The sequence below is a fragment of the Panthera uncia genome, chromosome B4 (genome assembly GCF_023721935.1).
Source record: "Panthera uncia isolate 11264 chromosome B4, Puncia_PCG_1.0, whole genome shotgun sequence".
NCBI classification, from domain to species: Eukaryota; Metazoa; Chordata; class Mammalia; order Carnivora; family Felidae; genus Panthera; species Panthera uncia.
The window spans coordinates 72,891,079-72,911,361 of NC_064809.1; the positions used below are offsets into that span (position 1 = coordinate 72,891,079).

Sequence of the window (20,283 nt, forward strand, 5' to 3'; positions counted from 1 at the left end):
TTTGCCCATCCATAAACAGCTGTTAGGTATAAGAAATAAGCCCAGCTGGTGGCCTTGTCCTACAGTTCCTTGAATTTGTATAGATTATTTCTTATTCCCTTATCTTCCCTACTTTTCTCATTCTCATTTTGCTCTATACCTAATACTCGCTTCAGACCCCCTTAGCTCTGATGGCTCATTTGGACCTGCTTCTGTGGTTTGAACTCAGCATTATCCCATGGAAAAAAATTCTGATGTTAACTTCTGCCTTTAAGCACTGAGACCCCAGGTAAGAGCTACAGTGAATCCTTCCAGCTTTCCCACTGGAGATGAAGAATCAATATTGGGACCTCTGTTCCTCCTTATCTGCCTCTCTCCCTGCCTGCTTCCCTTTGTTTCCTTCCTTCCTTCTTCCCTTCCTCCTTTTCTTCCTCCTTCTCTACTTCCCTCCTTCTTTTTATTCCTTCCAAGAAAATTGGTCGAGCGCATACTATGTCTGGCACTATAGTTGGCACTGGGAATAAAGCAGCAAACAAAACAAGTACGTTGCCTACTTGCATGAAGTTTTAGTCTTGTGGGAGTAAGAAGTAATCACATAATCACACACAGCGGGATTATTCGAATGGTCCTAGTACCATGGAAAACAATAATATCACAGAATGTAAAAACAGGGCACCTAACCTGGCCTGAGAGGTTGGAAACACCTTTTCTAAGGAAGTCCTGAAAGATGAGTGTGACTTAGCCAGGAAGAGGGGGTAGAAAAGCTTTTTGGGAAAGAGGACAGTAGAATCTGAGTTGAGAAGGAGTTTGGCTCATTAGAGGAATAGAGAAGACCAGTAGAACTTGGGTGAGGGAAGAGTAGCTGGAGAGTGAACTATAAGGATAGTATAAGAGCCAAATCATGCTATGCCTTCTAGGTCAAATCACTGAAGAGTGACAGGTCTGGCCCCTGGGTTGAAGATGAATTGGAGGGGGCAAGAGTGGTCACCGGATCTGGTGGGATGGGAAATGTCACTGCCTTGCTCCATTCCTCACGTAGGGCATGAGTGAGGAAATCATGCCATCAAATAGCATGGTTGGCAGAGGTGAGCCCAGAGCTACTGATGCCAAAACACCCCCAAAACCTGGCCTGGCGTCCCTCTGCTGCTGCTGCTGCTGCCGCTGCCAGCCTGAAGAATGCATAGGGACTCCTTCTAGGATGGTCAGCTTCTTGCCCCAAGTGAAGCTATATGTGGACATGCTGAGCTCTAATCCTGAAGAAAAATGGAACACATTTTGTTTCTAATCTCACACTTGGCAGGGAAGCAGCTGCAGTTACTATTTTCTCCAAATCCCTGCACATTAGAATAGACAGCTCTGCCTGTACTATGATGAGGCAGGCTGTGTGTGTGTGTGTGTGTGTGTGTGTGTGTTTCTGGCCTTTAGCGGGTCAGTTCCTAACATAGGGAAGCCATTGGTTCCCACACTGGGGCACAGCAAAGGAGTGAGTCACCTAGGCCCTAACCTTTACAAAGAATGGTGGTTAGAATTCCCGGGGAGCCGAGAGTGTAAGACCATCATCTCCAGCAGAATGGCTCATGGGCAGCAGGTAGCTTTGTGGGCCAGACTCTGGTCCAGCGGATCCAGCTGCCCACTAGACCTAGAGCCTCTCCTCTGCATATACCACTCCTGTTCACTGATGGACAGCCGGCCTTAGTAACCTGTGACTCCTGAGATGATTACGTATCGGGCTGCAAATGAGGGAGCATGCCAAGATAGTTGTGTTACACCCATCTGCCCCTGTGTTACCACTTCTCCTTGGAAGGGTAAGACCCTACTACCAGATTCCTCACTTCAGTTAGGCTATCTGTCACCAGCATTGCCCAGGTTCCCCCCACCATTCTGTTCTTTTAACAGTGAGACCATCAAACCCGCTCACGCCCTGGTTTATGCAGACCAGGATGCAAAGTTTCTCCAACACTGTGAATGCAACTGATACGTAAAGATGTCACCATAGCCAAAGTTTCTTCCAAGCAGGTTATACTGTTTTCTGCATCAGACACAAGATTCTCCATATACAGATGCCATGTTATAAGTGACCCAAGAACCTGTACCCTTGTTGAAGGAAAATCAGTGGGGGTTCTGCCTCTATAAAGATCATCTTAGTCTCAACTAGTTGCCATTCAACATTGATCTGGTCCCAACCTTCTAGGACCAGCTGCAGAGAACTTAAGTTTTCATGAAGCTGAAACTCTCAGGGCTCTTCAAATGTAAACTGAATTGGGAAGATCATTAAGTAAGAAAATAGCCATACAAATTCTCTTCTTTCAGTCAAATATGCAAGGATACCATTAGACCTATGGAACACTTTTTCCCCCCATCTTTTATTGATTAATAGAGAAAATCTCATGCATCCTCTTAGGCCACCCTACTCTGGGTGGTCCCCTATCAAACTGCCTCTCAAGTCAACCCAGATAAATAGATTTAAGAACTAAATATATATTCCTTGGAATATAGTGCTTACTAAAACATCTAACCCTTTCACATGCTTGATGAGGTATTAGTAGATCTGAAGTGGAAGACTCCCAGGATTGTCTTATGTAATTATTATTTGTCTTCTCTGTTCTGATACCCACCGCCCCCCCTCAAAGCTTACCTCTTTAAGGAAAGAAAAAGTTTATCTGGTCTAAGCTTGAGGCTACATATCTTAGCTGAAGAGTTTATTTTCCTCTGCCTTAATCAAGGCTTGAAGTTAGTGCCTTCAGCCTATAGTAGGGGTCATCTGGACACCTGTGACTTCTTTCCTGAGCTAGCTTTCCCAAGAATTTGATAGTAGTTGGTGAAAATGACTTCATAGGACCTATTCAAGCCTTTTTGGCATGCAAGTTCATTTTTCAAGTGATGGTGTTCTCAGACCTCCACACTTGGAACAATTGTTCTCAAACTTTATCGTGCATCAGAATACCTGGAGGGTTTGTTAAACCACATTGCTGAGACCCCACCCCTAGAGTTTTTGATTCAGTAGGTTCCAGGTCAGACCCAAGAATTTGCATTTCTGACAAATATCCAGATGATGCTGAATCTGCTAGACTGGCATTGTCTTAAACCAGTGCCCTACATCAGAAACATTAGTATCAGTGGCTGGTGGCGGCTGCTCTGTCTCCAGGAGTCATCCTCTCCCAGCCAGAGCCAAAGATGACTCTTCAGTGCAGACAGTGGTTTACTGTCTATGCCCAGGGTCTCTCCTTAAGGAGTTTTCCATTCTGGTGGAAGGAAACAGATAATTACTAGATGAGATCTAGGAGTTTTGTAGGAGTGAGAGGACCAGATAAATGTTCCAACTCAGAGAGAGGCTCATACCCAATTGCTGCATGTATTTCACAACATCAACCCACCACATCATTGTAGCCCATTTACAATTCTGAGTCAAGTCCAAAGGAAATCTTAGTGATCCTCTGGTATGACACTCCTACCTTATTCCTGTTTTAGAACCTTTGCATTTGCCATTCTCCCTATCTGAAAGCTGTTCCTCCAAAGGTAGCATGGTTTTCTTTCTTGTATGTTCAAACCTCTTCCTAGAATGTCATCTCAGCAAGGTTTTTCCAGTCCACCCTATTTAACATAGCACCTTTGTCACTCTGCTTCTTCTTTTTTTTAAGTTTACTTATTTAAGAGGGAGCAGGTGTACAGCAGGGAATTGGCAGAGAGGGAGACAGAGAGAGAGAGAATCCCAAGCAGGCTCCACATTGCCAGCACAGAGCCCAACACAGGGCTCGAACTCACAAACCACGAGATCATGACCTGAGCCAAAACCAACTGACAGAGCCACCCAGGTGCCCCTGTCACTCTGCTTCTTTGCTCTGCTTTATTTTTCTTCAAAGCACTTATCACTACTTGATTAATTTGTTTATTATCTGTTTTCCTCACTAGAATGTAAGCTCCATGAGGACAGATCTTTTTTTTTTTTTTTCCATCCTGGATCCCCTTGAGTCTAGAACAGTGCCTACCATGTAATAGGTGCTCAGTATTTGCTGACTGAATGTGTGAAACCTAGAGTAATGCTATTTCTTATTCTTCTGGGTTAGAGTCATACCTGGACAACTGCCATACCTACTTCTCATTCCCAAATGTCCTGGTACATCATTACTAGCATCCTTAACATCATCTTCATCATCTCATCACAGTGGTCTAAATGTAGATCTGTACCCATTCCATAGTCATGACACCATCCTTGTGGCAATGAATGGGCTCATGAGTATGGCATACATCATCCTCTTTATTGCCCCCCCCCCCCAATCTGTGCCAGCGTTAGGTAATCATTGTCAAAGAGATGTTCTGTCTTCATGATCTACTCAACTCTCTGGTAATAATGTCTAGCTTTATACTGGTTTGGAGGGTACTGTCCAAAGCTTTCTATATCTTCATTTACCTACCCACTACTTAGCAGAGCTAATGGTCAGGGCATATGAACCACATACTTTAGAATACTTCAGCTGGTTTATTGAAGTGCCCTTCCTATCTAGGTGTTGCATAATTGTCTTTAAACATATTTGGACACTTCTCTCCTCCAGAATGCCTTCTTTTATAGTAACTATAATTTTTGCACCTACTCTCTGCCTAGACTTCATGCCAACATCTCAGTAGCTAACTGGTATCTGGAGAGTTCTGTGAAGTCCAAGAGGACCTTCTAAATACCTTCCTGTTCTCTGAAAATTAATACAAAGAATATGCCTTTCATTGTTTGTTACCAAGGCATGACATATGAGGTGAGATATCATTTGGCATTTCTATATGCATATTAGCTTTTCCTGACATGCTGAAAACAGGTAGACCACCACCAGATAGTACAAGAAAGAAGAAATAGTGGATTTTAAGCACATGGGCTTCTCAGTCCAGCTGACCTTCTTTTGGGTTCAGTCCTTTTTTTCCCCCTCATTGTCTGCCAAGTCCTCTAAATTCTGAATTTTATCTACCAACCTCAACAACTGAATAAAGCTGTTTATAGTTTGGACAAAGTTCTAGATTTCCACCAGTCCCCTAGTTATGTAAATCATTAGAACAGGCATAGGCCCCCTTGAGAAGCCTATCAGAGGGCCCCAGTACAAACCGAGGACATTTCAGCTTTCTTCTTTAGAGGAAGAGTCCAGGGTATCCTTCTTCAGCCCCATTAAACCACACCAGCAATGAAAGTAATCTTGGAATGAGTTCAAATTCAGCAGCTGGCTTAGTTTGTTTGCCTGGAGAATTTGTTGGTCTCATCTCTTTTTTGTCTATCTAATTTGCTGCTTTGCTCTTGTAATTCCTGGTCCTAAACTCTAATAAGCTGTGCAATTTACTCCTGACACTTTTCTTAGGCACCCTAGTTTGTATGGCAATGTTTAGACCTCTTCCTCAACCCCCTCTTCCTTAGCCACCATACTGTGTTTACCTGTAGGCTTCATGTACCTGTTCTGAGGGATGCTTCTCAGCCTCCCCCATTAGAGGGATGAGGGTTGGACATATGTCATATTTCCTACAACTGCCCAGATTCAAAATTCTCTCCCATCATCAATCTACCATAAAATTATGTATCCAAATTTTGATATGTAAGATAGATCAACCATAGCCAGCTAAAATACCCTTTACAAGTTGTTCACATTCCTTAGAAACTATATTTGAAATTTAAAAGTTGGTTGATAAACAGAAAAGTAGGTAAAAGTGAAACGTATGGTCTTGGAATTTAGGATTAAAATTAAAGAAAATCTATTTTTATTTTATTTTATTTTTTATTTTTTCAATATATGAAATTTATTGTCAAATTGGTTTCCATACAACACCCAGTGCTCATCCCAAAAGGTGCCCTCCACAATACCCATCACCCACCCTCCCCTCCCTCCCACCCCCCATCAACCCTCAGTTTGTTCTCAATTTTTAAGAGTCTCTTATGCTTTGGCTCTCTCCCACTCTAACCTCTTTTGTTTTTTTCCTTCCTCTCCCCAATGGGTTTCTGTTAAGTTTCTCAGGATCCACATAAGAGTGAAAACATATGGTATCTGTCTTTCTCTGTATGGCTTATTTCACTTAGCATCACACTCTCCAGTTCCATCCACGTTGCTACAAAAGGCCATATTTCATTCTTTCTCATTGCCACGTAGTACTCCATTGTGTATATAAACCACAGTTTCTTTATCCATTCATCAGTTGATGGACATTTAGGCTCTTTCCATAATTTGGCTATTGTTGAGAGTGCTGCGATAAACATTGGGGGTACAAGTGCCCCTATGCATCAGTACTCCTGTATCCCTTGGGTAAATTCCTAGCAGTGCTATTGCTGGGTCATAGGGTAGGTCTATTTTTAATTTTCTGAGGAACCTCCACACTGTTTTCCAGAGTGGCTGCACCAATTTGCATTCCGACCAACAGTGCAAGAGGGTTCCGGTTTCTCCACATCCTCTCCAGCATCTATAGTCTCCTGATAAGAAAATCTATTTTTAAAGAGCTAATCACTGTTTCATTATCTCATCCATCTCTCTAATGCTGGAATATTTGTATCCCTTAGTGTTTTACTCAGGAGCAGTACAAATAAACAGTGCCAAATTCTTACTATCCAGTTTCTATTTTCTCTTAATTCATTTACCCTCAACTAATATATTCATGTCATAAGGATTTGATACATTATAATTATTAGTTGGATTATTTATTTCTTTAATTATATCCCAGGTCCAGTGAAATTTAAACTTCCTGTGAACCTTTGATAGTCCCTCCAGATTTAAACTCGTAAGAGTTTATTATAACTCATTACCTGGCACAGTGGCTAGCATATAATGAGTCCTCAATAAATGTTTGTTGAATGTATGAATTAATAATGAATAGGGATTTCTCAAGATTCTTATTAGGAAGACGTTTCTATAGGGGCACCTGGATGGTTCTTGATTCTAGCTATGAGCTGACAGTGTGGAGCCTGCTTGGGATTCTCTCTTGCCCTCTATGCCCCTCCTCTGCTTGCACACACTCTTAATTAATTAATTAAAGTCATTTTTAAAAGTGGAAGACATTTATAGCTACTTCTCAATATCTGTTTTTCCCATTAGCTATCTCTATTTTGTGTTGGTTTTTACTAGCATAATTCTCAGAAAATAACATCTTCAAGTTTGGAGATTGCACTAAGATGTCCATAAGCAAGGCCTAAGTACTTCTGAGAAAATGCTTCTGTTCTGGCACTCCCTCCCCCAACTGACCTGAAAGTTCCCTACGTGCCTTTTGAGATAGTATTTCCTTGATTTGTGCTTACATAGTTTTCCAGAAACTCCTGGGCATGATTGATCCCTGGACAGAAAAAGGAGTCTAAAGGATCAAGTGTCTTGGGATAAGACTATAAGTAACAGTGACATTTCCTTGCTTTCACCTAGTTAAGGTAGACTAATTAATACAGTAATTCATTAAGAACACTTTCAATGAAGACTTAAGAGTTGGTTTTGGGTAGGGGCACTTGGCTGGCTCAGTTGGTAGAGCATGTGACTCTTGATCTTGGGGTTGTAAGTTTGAGGCCCACATTGGATATAGAAATTACTTAAAAATAAAGGGTTTTTTTATTATTTTTTTAATGTTTATTTATTTTTGACAGAGAGAAAGACAGAGCATGAGAGGGGGAGGGGCGGAGAGAGAGGGAGACACAGAATCTGAAGCAGGCTCCAGGCTCTGAGCTGTCAGCACAGAGCCCGAAGCGGGGCTCAAACTCACAGACCACGAGATCATGACCTGAGCCGAAGTCGGACGCTGAACCGACTGAGCCACCCAGGCACCCCTAATAATAAAATATTTTTTTTAAAAAAGAGTTGAGAGGTGCCTAGGTGGCTCAGTCAGTTGAGCATCTGACTTTGGCTCAGGTCATCATCTCATGGTTCATGAGCTTGAGCCCTGCATTAGATTCTGTCCTGACAGCTCAGAGCCTGGAGCCTGCTTCAGATTATGTGTCTCCTTCTCTCTCTGCCTCTCTCCTGCTTATTCTCTGTCTCTCTGTCTCTCCCCCCAAAAACAAATAAACAATTAAAAAACAAGCAAACAAATAAGTAAAGAGTTGGTATTTGGTAGAAGGAGGCAGGAATGGATTTCTTCTCAAATTTCAATCTTTATGTTAAAGTTAGAAACTTCAGAATGTAGGGGGAACTTTTCCAGCTTTTCCTTTCCCAAAGCTTTGACATCTTTATTGAGATATAGTCCACATATCTTAAAATTCAGCTACTTAAAGTATATAATTTGGACTTTGGAATTCCAACTTCTCATTCCTCATGTAAGTAGCTTGGAAGTCATCACCACATCAATAAGTAATAAGTAAAAGTAAAAAGACTGAAATATTAACAGTTCTTCTTGGATTCATAAGAAACTGCTAGCCCCAAAGTTGGGGAGACAGATAGACAAGTAGAGTTAATCACAGGTTCCTAGAGCAGAGACCCATGAGCGGAAGTCTTCTCGGAACCAGTGATGGGGTAACAAGTTGTTGGAGGCTCAGTGTAGAATTCCGAGAGTTAAAAACTACAGGGGGACCCAGTCAAAGGGAGTCCCCATAATATTGTGAGATTTACTTTCAGGAGCTCAATTAGATTCTCACGGCAATATCAGAAAAATCCCCTGGAGCTTCCAACAGGGCGAGGAGAAAAGGAAACATTTGAAATACATGAGAGCATTCTTTTCCTGTTAACAAGCCCTGCCTTCAGAGGAAACTAGTTAACCAGGGCCTAACTGACCTGAGGAGGAGAAATACCCAACTCTAGCCCATTCTAGCCATCCTGTCCCACCTAAAGGGAGAAAAACCTGAGAAATGCTTGTGAAGTTCACAGTCTAGAGGCATAAGCTGAAATGTAATCATAAGACTATAGAATGCTTCCTTTCCTCACCACATCTTACCACCACATTACTAAAGGCCTATTTACAGCACTTCTTTTTACCCATTACATCATGTCTGGCTATCAAGAAAAATTACAGGCATATAAAAAGGCAAAAAACACAATTTGAAAAGACAGAGCAAACATCAAAACCAAACATGGCAGGGATGTTGGCATTAGCAGACTAGGAATTTTAAAAACCTATGACTAATGTACTAAGGACCGTAATGAATAAAATAGCATGCAAAACAGAGAAGTAATGTAAGCAGACAGATGGAAATCCTAAGAAAAACCACCCCCTCCCAAATGCCAGAAATTAAAAAAAAAAAAACACTATAACAGAAATGAAGAATGCCTTTTGTATTGGTAAACTGAACATGGCTGAGGAGAGTCTCTGAACTAGAGGATATATCAATACAATTCTCAAAAACCAAAAAGAGAGAGAGAGAGAGAGAGAGAGAGAGAGAGAATGAAGACTGAAGAACATATAACAGAATACCCAATGACTGTGGTACAACTACAACAGATGTAACATACACATAATCAGAATACCAGAGGGAGAAAAGAAAGAGAGAAAGGAACAGAAGAAATATTTGAATCAATAATGATTGATAATTTCTCCAAATTAATGTCAGACATCAAACCACAGATCCAGGAAGCTCAGCAATATGCTAAATAAATAAATAAATAAATAAATAAATAAAGTCAAGCTCCTACACCTAGGTATATTATTTTCAAATTACGGAAAATCAAAGACAAAGAAAAAGTACCAGAAGCCAAAGGAAAAAAACACCATACCTATAGAAGAGCAAAGATAAGAATTACATCTGACCTCTTCTCAGAAACTATGAAACCAGGAAGAGAGTGAAGTGAAACATTTGAAATGTAGAGAGAATAAATCAGAACCAGAATTCTGTACCCTGCAAAACTCTTGTTTAAAAGTGAAGAAATAGACTTTCTCAGACTAATTGAGGGAATTTGTTGCTAATTTGGGGGTTAAGGGCACAGTTGAAAATCTATGTATAACTTTTTATTGCCCCAAAACTTAACTACTAATAGCCTACTGTTGACTGGAAGTCTTACTAATAACATAAATGGTCAATTAACATATTTTGTATGTTATATATATTATATTCTCACAATAAAGTGAGCTAGGGAAAAGATAGTGTTATTAAGAAAATCATAAGAAAAAAAGCGAATCATAAGGAATAAAAAATCCATTTACGGTACTGTAAAAAATCTGCATATAAGTGGACCTGCACCATTTAAACCAGTGTTACTCAAAGGTCAACTGTATATGCTTATGTATGTTTATATATAACTGAAATGAATGACAGCAATGGTACAAGGGATAGGAGAAAGGAATTAGGATTATTTTGTTATTTTAGGTATTCACACCACTCGTGAAGTGGTATAGTGCTATTTGAAAGTGGACTTAGATTAGTTGTACATAAATATTGCAAACTCTAGGGCAGCCACTGAAAAAGTAAAAAAGCATTACTGATATGCTAATAAAGGAGAATGGAATGATATAGACTGCTCAGTTAAAACCACAAAAGGCAGAAAAAGAGTAGAAGACAAAAATAGGAACAAAGAACAAGGGCAATAAATAGAAAACAGAAATGAATGTGGTAGATATTGACCCAACTATGTCAATAATCACTTTGAGTGTCAATGGTCTAAATGCATCAATTAATGTATTGTCAGAGTTAATCGAAAACATGCCCCAACTATGTGTTAACTATAAGAAAACCACCATAAATATAAAGATACATATAGATTAAAGGTAGAGGGAGAAAAATATATCATGCGAACGCTAGTTTTAAAAAGGAGCAATAGCTCTATTAATTTCAGACAGAGCAGACTTCAAAGTAAAAAAAGTTATCAAATATAAAGAAGGGCATTGCATAATGATAAAGGGGTCAATTCTCCAATAAGATATAACTTCTTAATGTATATGCACCTAACAACACAGCATTAAACTACTTGAGGCAAAAGCTGATAGAAGTGAAAGGAGAAATAGATCCACTATCAGAATTGGAGACTTCAACACTCTTCTTTCTGAAAGGGACAGATTCAGCAGACAGGGAATAGGTAAAGACATAGTTGAACTTAACAACACCATCTATCAAATGGATATAAATGACATCAACAGTTCATCCAACAGCAGCAGAATACACATTTTTCTCAAGCTCACATGGAACATTCACCAAGATAGACCACATTCTGGGCCATAAAACATACCTTAACTGAAAGAACAGAAATTCTACAATGTTTGTTTTCAGACCATAATGGAATCAAACTAGAAACCAATAATAGAAAACTGGAAATCCTGAATACGTGGGGACTAAACAACACATAAATAACACATAGATTAAAGAAGAAATCTCAAGAAAAATTTGAAAATATTTTGAACAAAATGAAAATTAAAACACAACTTACCAAAATCTGTTGGATGTAGTGGGAGCAGTGCTTAAAGGGAAATTTATAGTATTGAGTGCATATATAAGAAAAAAAGGTCTAAAAGCAATTACTGAAGTTTCCAACTTGGGAAACTATAAGAGAAGACCAAATTAAATCCAAAGTAAGCAGAAAAAAAAGAGATAATAAGAATTAGAGCAGAAATCAATAAAATTGAAAATAAAAAATCAATGAAACCATAAGCTGGGTCTTTGAAAATATCAATAATATCAGTAAGACTTAAACAGGCTAACTAAGGGGAAAAAAGAGAGGACACAAATTACTACTATCAGAAATAAAAGAGGGACATCACTACAGATTCCAGGGAAATTAAAAGGACAACAAAAAAATATTATGAACAACTCTGTGCCCACAAATTTGATAACCTAAATGAAATAGACCAATTCCTTGAAAGATACAATGTGCCAAATCTCACACAAGAAGAAACAGATGACCCAAATAGGCATAAATCTGTTAAAGAAATTGAACTGATAAATAACTTTTCAAAAAAGCACCAGGCCCAGATAGATTCCTGGTGCATTCTATAAAACATTTAAGGAAGAAATTTTGCCAGTTTTCTATAATCTCTTTCAGAAGATAGAAGCAGAGGGAATACATTTAACTTATTCGACGAGGTCAGCATTACCATAATACCCAAACCAGACAAAGATATTAAAAGAAAAGAAGACTACAGATCAACATCTCTTATGAACATAGATGTAAAAATCCTCAATAAAATATTATCAAATTGAATTCAATAAAGTATAAAAAGAATTATATACCATGATCAAGAGCCATTTGATCTGGTTCAACATTTGAAAATCAATTAATTAGCAAATTGAATCCAAAAAAGTATAAAAAGAATTATATACCATGATCAAGAGTAATTTATCACAGGTATTCAAGGCTGGTTCAACACTTCAAAATTAATTACTATAATTCATCACATAAACAGATCAAAATAGAAAAATCACATGATCATATCAATAAATACAAAAATAGCATATGACAAAATCCAACACCCATTCATAATAAAAATTTTCAGTAAACTAGGATTATAGGAGAACTGTCTCAACTTGATAACGAATATCAGTGGAAACTTACAGTTAACATCATACTTAATATTGAGAAACTTGAAGCTTTCCCACTAAGATAAGGTACAAGGCAAAGATGTTTCCTCTCATTACTCCTTTTCAATGTTGTACTAGAAGTCTTAGCTAATGCAACAAGTCAAGAAAAGCTAATAAAAAGTGTACTGATTGAGAAGGAAGACATAAAACTGTCTTTGTTCACGGGTGATATGATTGTTTGCACAGGAAATCTCAAAGAATTAACAAAAACTCCTGGAACTAATCAGTGATTATAGGAAGGTTATAGGATGGAGGTTAATATGCAAAAGTCAATTGTTTTCCTGTATACTAACAATGAAAAAATGGAATTTGAAGTTAAAAACACACTACCATTTACATTAGCACTCCCAAAATGAAATACTTAGGGATAAAGCTAACAAAATATATACATTATCTTTATGAGGAAAATTTTAGAAACTCTGGTGAATGAAATAAAAGAAGAACTGAATAGAGAAATATTCCATGTTAACAGATAGGAAAACTCAATATTGTCTAGATGTCAGTTCTTCCCAACTTAATATATAGATTAAATGCAATCCCAATCAAAATTCCAGCAAGTAATTTTATGGGTATCAACATACTGATTCTGAACTTTATATGAAGAGACAAAAGACCCAGAATAGCCAACATGATATTGAATGAGAAGAACAAAGTTGGAGGACAGACCCTACCCACCTTCAAGATTTACTGTGAAGCTAATCAAGACATTGTGATATTGGTCAAAGTATTGACAACTAGATCAGTGGAACAGAATAGAGGGCCCAAAGATAGACCCTCATGAATATAATCAATTGATCTTTCACATAGGAGTCAAGGCAGTACAATTGAGCAAAGATAGCCTCTTCAACAAAAGATGATGGAACAACTGGACATCCATGTGCAAAAAAGTGAATCTAGACACAGACTTTATGCCCTTTACAAAAACTAATTACAAATGGATCATAGACTTAAATATAAAATGAAAAAATATACAACTACTGGAAGATAACATAGGACAAAACCTAGGTGACCTTGGGTATGGTGATGACTTTTAACATACAATACTGAAGACATTATTCATGAAGGAAATTCAGTTGACCCTTGACCAACACAGGTTTGAAATGTGTGAATCCACTTACTTATACACAGGTTTGTGTTTTTTTTTACAGTACAGTACTATAAATGTATTTTCCTTATGACTTCCTTAATAATCTTTTCTCTAGCCCACGTTATTATAAGAATACAGTATAATACGTATAATATACAGAATATGTATTAATCAACTATTTACATTATTGGTAAGGCTTCCAGTCAACAGTAGGCTATTAGTACAGTTGACTCTTGAACAACACAGGGCTTAAGGACACCAACCCCTTATGCAGTTGAAAATCTGCGTATAACTTTTGACTCCCCCAAAAGTTAACTACTAACAGTAGTAACTATTAACTATGCTCAAGTAGACCCATGCAGTTCTAACCCATGTTGTTCAAGGGTGAACTGCAATTAAGTTTTTTTGGGATTCAAAATTTATACACAGATTTTTGATTGCATAGGGGCCACATGACTCAAGGGCCAACTACAATTGATAAGCTCAACTTCATTAAAATGAAAGCGTACAATTCAATGGTATATACTATGTTCATAGAGTTTTGCAGTCACTTTAAGTTTAGGACATTTCCATCACATGCAAAAGACATCTCGTGTTCATCAGCAGTCACTCCTCATTTCCCCATAGTGCTAGGCAACTGCTAATCTGCTTTCTGTTTCTATAAATTTGCCTATTTCATATGAATGGTATCATATACTATGAGGTCTTTTGTGTTAGCTTCTTTTACTCAGCATAATGTTTTTATGGTTGCAGGGTATCCGTACTTCATTCTTTTTATTGGCAAGTAATATTCTATTATATGGATATGCCACATTTTATGTATTCATTCATCACTGGAGACATTTGGCCTGTTTCCACTTTTTGCCTATTATGAATAATGCTGCCATGACCACTGGTGTACACATTTGTGTGTGTGTGCATGTGTGTGTGTGCCTGTGTGTGTGTGCGTGTGTGTGTGTGTGTGCATATGTGCTCATTTTCCTTGGGTATATACCTAGGAGTGTAATTGCTGGGTCGTATAGTAACTCTGTTTAATATGAGGAACTGGGGGCGCCTGGGTGGCGCAGTCGGTTACGCGTCCGACTTCAGCCAGGTCACGATCTCACGGTCCGTGAGTTCGAGCCCCGCGTCAGGCTCTGGGCTGATGGCTCGGAGCCTGGAGCCTGTTTCCGATTCTGTGTCTCCCTCTCTCTCTGCCCCTCCCCCGTTCATGCTCTGTCTCTCTCTGTCCCAAAAATAAAAAAAAAAAAAAAAAAAAAACGTTGAAAAAAAAAATATGAGGAACTGGAAAGCTATTTTCCATAGTGACGACATCACTTTACACTTGTACCTGCAAGACACAAGAGTTACACTTTCTCCACATCCTCTCCAATACTTGTTATTTTCCTTTTTTTAAAATAGTCATCCTAATAGATGTGAAGTGGAATTTCATTGTGGTTTTGATTTGCATTTCCCTAGTGATTAGCGATGTTGAACATCTTTTCATATGTTTATTGGTTATTTGTATATTTTATTTAGAGAAATGTCTAAACCCTTGCCCATTTTTTGTTTTTTAATATTACAATTTTATTAGATATTTCACTGAACAGAATGTGTTTTTTAAATTGGTAGACTTTGTTTGTTACAGAAGTTTTAGTCTTACAGAAAGTTGAGCAGTTTGCACACAGAGTTTCCTCTCCTGTGGTCAGTTTCCATTTATTATTACTACTTAGTGAGGTACATTTGTTACAGTTGATGAGCCAATATTGATACATTATTATTGATTAGAGTCCATAGTTTATGTTAAAGTTCACTCTTGGTGTTGTGAAATTCTATGAGTTTTGACAAATATGCCATGTCATGTATCCAGCATTATAGCATCATACAGAATAGGTTTACTGGCCTAAAAACCCCCTGTGCTCTACATATTTATCATTCCCTCTCTACTCTAAGCCCTTGAAAACCATTGATATTTTTACTCTCTCTATAGTTTTACCTTTGCCAGAATGTTACTTAGTTGGAAACATATAGTATGTAACCTTTTCAGACAGGTTTCTTTGACTAAGCAATATGTATTTAAGTTTCCTCTATATCTTTTCTTGGCTTCATAGGTCATTTCTTTTTCTTGCTGAATACTATTCCATTGAATTGATACATCACAGTTTATCCATTCACCTTTTGAGGGACATTTTGGTTACTTCCAGTTTTGGGCAACTATGAATAAGCTCTTATGAACATTTGTGTGCAGGTTTTTGTGTGGATGTAGTTTTCAACTCATTTGGGTAAATACTTAGAGAAATGTGATTGCTGGATCATACAGTAAGGCTCTATTTAGCTTTGTAAGGAACTGCCAAATTGTCTTTTAAAGTGACTGTACCATTTTGCATTCCCACCAACAAAAAATAAGAGTTCCTGGTGCTCCACATTCTTGTCAGCTTTTGGTACTATCAGGTTTATTATTAATTTTTTTGATGTTAGCCAGTCTAACAATATGTAGTAGTACGTCTCTGTTTTAATTTGCAGTTCCCGGATGACATACGATGCTGGGCATCATTTTATATGATTATTTGCCATCTGTGTATCTTTACCGGTCAGGTATCTGTTCAGACCTTTTGCCCATTTCTGAATTGGGTTATTATCTTTTAAAAAATTCTTTGTTTATTTATTTTGAGAGAGTGTGCATGCAGGAGGGGCAGAGAGAGAGAGAGAGGGAATTCCAAGCAAGCTCCTCACCATCAGTGAGGGGGGGGCTCAGACTCATGAACTGTGAGATCATGACCTGAGCCAAAATCAAGAGTCAGATTCTCAACCCGACTAAGCCATCCAGGTGCCCCAAGGTTATTATCTTTTTTTATTATTGAGTGGCAAGAGTTATTTATATATTCTGGATACCTATCCATCTGTTATCACATATATTATTTGCAGATATTTTCTTCCATTCTTTAGGCTGTCTTTGGATGGTAACATTTACATCACAAAAGTTACTTTTGTGTATTCCAGTGGTTTTATCTTTATTCTTATTGTTTGCAGCCAGAATATGCAGGGGCAGAAAAAAAGTAAGCAAGAGGGAGGGCATAGGAAGTCAGGAGAGGAGAGATGCCTGTGGAGAGGCATTGCAACAAAGACCTGGGTGAAGTGGAAAGAGTAAAGAGGATCTGAGGAAAGGATGCACCCTTAGCTCTGGGAGTTCTTGGCCCATGTTGCCTCCACGGACACTGTTTGCTTTGTAGCCCTGTATTTTCTCAGAGAAAGGTACATAAATATAAAAGGAGTTTTTGGCGTCCCTCTACAGAAAATACCGGTGTTCAATGTTCCTCCAGGGCAGGGACTCTATTTCATTTATATTTTCATCCTCAGCACCTAATACAAAACCTGGCGCAAAGACTTTCCACGAATGCTTGTTCAAAGAGTGACAGAGGTGTGAGATAATGCATAAGGCCAGAGGGGAAGGTTTATTATTAGTTGTTGAGGATGTTTGAATGCAAGGAGTCTCTGGCTAGGAAACAGTTGTCTCGGCAGACAACATGAGAGGCAACTAAATAATTTCTGATTCCCACTATGTACAGGAGCTGATGGCTCCCGAGACAGAGATGGGGACCCAAGAACCTTCTGGGGAGTGAGGAGAAGCTGATGCCATATCTGAGCTGTCCTTGGGAGGAGGAGGGAGGGGTAGAGAAAGAGGAGCAGGAGGAGGCGGAGCCTCCGGGCCAGCATCAGCTAGTGGAGGTTGGGAAGCCTCTCCTCTTTCCCCTCCCTTGTTGCCTCCACCTGGCTCCTCCCCGCGTTCTCCAAGCTCCCCTCCCCCTTCCCCAAGGACAGTCTGCAAGGAAGCCGTGGCGGAGGAGAGCTAAGACTAAAAGGCAAGAGGGGCCCTTGAGTAAAGACCGCGGGGGAAAGCCGAGAGCGAGGTGGGGATGACCGTGCTGGGAGGAGGCGCTGGGGAGAACTGGAAGGAGCGGACGGGAAAAGAAGAGGTGGTATGGCATCAGAAGCTGGAGCGAAGAGGGGGGATGGGTAGGGGAGCCGTGAAGAATCCTAGCCCTTCGGTTCATTTCCCTCCGCTAGCACGCACAGCCCCCGCCCCTGGGAATCAGGGATGGGTGGGTGGTGCTCGGACCTCGTTACCCCTGGCTGCCTCACTCCTACCCTAGGCACTCAGCCAGTTCAAATCAGTGCACCTAGGATGTTGCCTCCCTGTATTTATCCCTCCCTCCTGCTTATCTTCACACATGTGATTTTATATTTAGGTTTTATGTCTGTGTGTTTCTATGTGTGTGTCACTGTGGATCTCTAAAGGTTGCTTATATATGAATCTGCGTGCATTTCTGTGTCCTGTGCCTCTTATAACTGGTTTAGAGATACAGGAGAAGGTTCTTTTTTGCAGGTCAGCACTCCTAACCTTCCCCCTTGTTAATGGTGAATTCTCTCCCTCACTGGAAACTCCATGGGTGGCAGATCCCTGTGTGGTTTTGTCAGTGATGAGCTCCCAGAGTGAATGAGAAGAAAAAACTCAAGGAAAATGGGATCAGCATACTCATGTTTTGTTCTTTAGTTTCCAAATGTTTGCCTTCTTATTTGCACCAGTTACTTAGTCTTTTTTTTTTTTTCTTGAGAACAGCAGAAATTTGGACATGAACACTCCAGTTAATAGGAGAGTGTCTGTATCCATATGTTTATTACATTCCTTTCACTATCACTATATGCTTTCTTAAGTCCTATTTGTATCTCTATGCATTAGAAATAGAATATGGAGCTGTCTGTATCCAAGCGTACTAAATAAAAGCTTTCATAGGTCTATGTGCGTCTTGTATTGTTCCGTCAGTTCACTAATGCCTTCAACAAGGATTTATTGAACTGTTATGTGCATGGACTTCACCAGGCTTTGGTTAAGCTGTGGGAAAGTTTTAAAAAAATGAACGTGATCCCTCCCTGGAGGATTGTTCAGTCTAGTTAGGGAAAGTGGCTCGTAGCAGTCATCTATCCAGGGGTCTGCAAACTTTCTGTAAAAAGCCAGATAGTAAATATTTTAGTCTTTGCAGGCTATCTGGTCTCTGTCACTATAATCTACTCTGTTGTAGCACAGAAGCAGCCATAGGATAATGTGTGAAAGAATGAGAATGGTATGGACACTGAAATTTGAATTTCATGTAATTTTCACATGCCCTGAAATGGTTTTTTAAACCATTTAAAAATGTAAAAATCTGGGGCACCTGGGTGGCTTAGTCAGTTGAGCATCTGACTCTTCATTTTGGCTCAGGTCATGATCCCAGGGTTGTAGGATCAAGCCCTGCATCAGACTCCTTGCTGAATGTGGAGCCTGTATGAGATATTCTCTCTCTCTGTCTCTCTCTCTAAAAAAAAGTTTCTTAAAGAAAAATAAAAATGTAAAAACCTTTCTTTGTTTGCTGCCATACAAAACCAAAAAAAGGGCTGGATTTGGCCTGTGCTCTGTAGTTTGTTGACTCCTGATCCAGTCCAACCTTATTGTCAATATATAAGAAGCAATTTAAATACCATATAAAGTAGTAATTAAGTGCTAAATGAATGATCTAATACCAGACAATATGTGATTAGAGGAGGTCCACAAAGAATCCCTCCTATGGTAATCAGGAAGAGTTAATAGTCTTAATATTCATAGGGTTGCAGCTAGGCCTGGCCTTAAATGATGGAATGGGATATCTGTGAAAGGGCCAAGGTGGCCTTCTGGATGAGGGATGCAGTGTGCCCAGGTACACAAATGGGAAGGAGCAAAGTAATGTTCAGGTGATGATGGGACAGAAAATTCATGGGAACAAAGGTTCAAGCTTTGGCAAGGGCTAGATCATGGAAGCTTTGAATGCCAACTCAAGAATTTGGACTTCATCCATCAGAATGGATTATATGTAGTATGTCTGTGAATCTGTGTCCCATAATAACGCTATATATGTTTATGTTTGTATGTCTTCACGAGTGTCTCATTGCATGTACTTTATTGGTATGTATGCAGATTTGTGTGTTTATGTGACCTGTGTCTTTATCAGCGGCTACCCTGATTTCCTCAGATTCACAGCAGAAACATGAGCTGTGCATAAAGGTCATCAGCCCCGGTTCAAGTGATTTGGCCCAGTTCAAATGAATGCATCCTCAGGGTCCTATGACCTACCCATGGAGGTTTATTCTATGTCTCTTGTAGAGTGGAGAAGGGAAACACAAACGGAGACCAGCTATTGTAGTAGGCAATTCAGGTGGAGAGAGGCGCTGAGGATCGCAAATAAGGGAGGATAAGGGAAGATAGTAAGGGAGAAGAATAGAACTTGGTAACTTTTGACTCTCAGAGTAAGGAGGAGATCAATTTAAAAATTTAGATTTTAACCTGGATAACTGGTAGAGTGATGACTCCTTTGACATTTTATAGACACAAAAGTATGTCTTGTGTGTTCCTTTGAGAGAGATAAGCCCTAAAGACAAAAATACGAAGGTGTTCACATGGCGTGTGTACATAATCTATGTATATCTGGCTATGATTCTGTGTTGTTCTTCCCATTTGATAGCATGTAGTGTGAAGGGCAAGGCCTGAAGATGAGTCAAGAGAGGCTCAGGAGGCAGGAAGCCTGAGAGCGATGGGAGAAGGCATGGAATGTCTTTAACCATTCCTGAGCCTGAACCATCGTTTTGTGCAGGCTCAAATGTGCATGTAAAACCTCAAACCCCAGTTCCAGCTTAGCCCAATTCCATAAAACGAAACCCTAATCTTCACCATAACCCTGCCTTCCCTCACTTTTCTGCTTGCACTTGGCTGGTTCTCATCAGTGCCCCAAACCTCAGCCGA

At 39.4% G+C, this 20,283-nt stretch overlaps 1 protein-coding gene across 3 annotated transcripts in view; it reads left to right on the forward strand.

Moving 5' to 3' along the window:
- The window catches only part of PFKM (phosphofructokinase, muscle), a 44,598-nt gene that overhangs the window by 3,585 nt on the left and 20,730 nt on the right, over positions 1-20,283 (forward strand). The window lies entirely within an intron of this gene.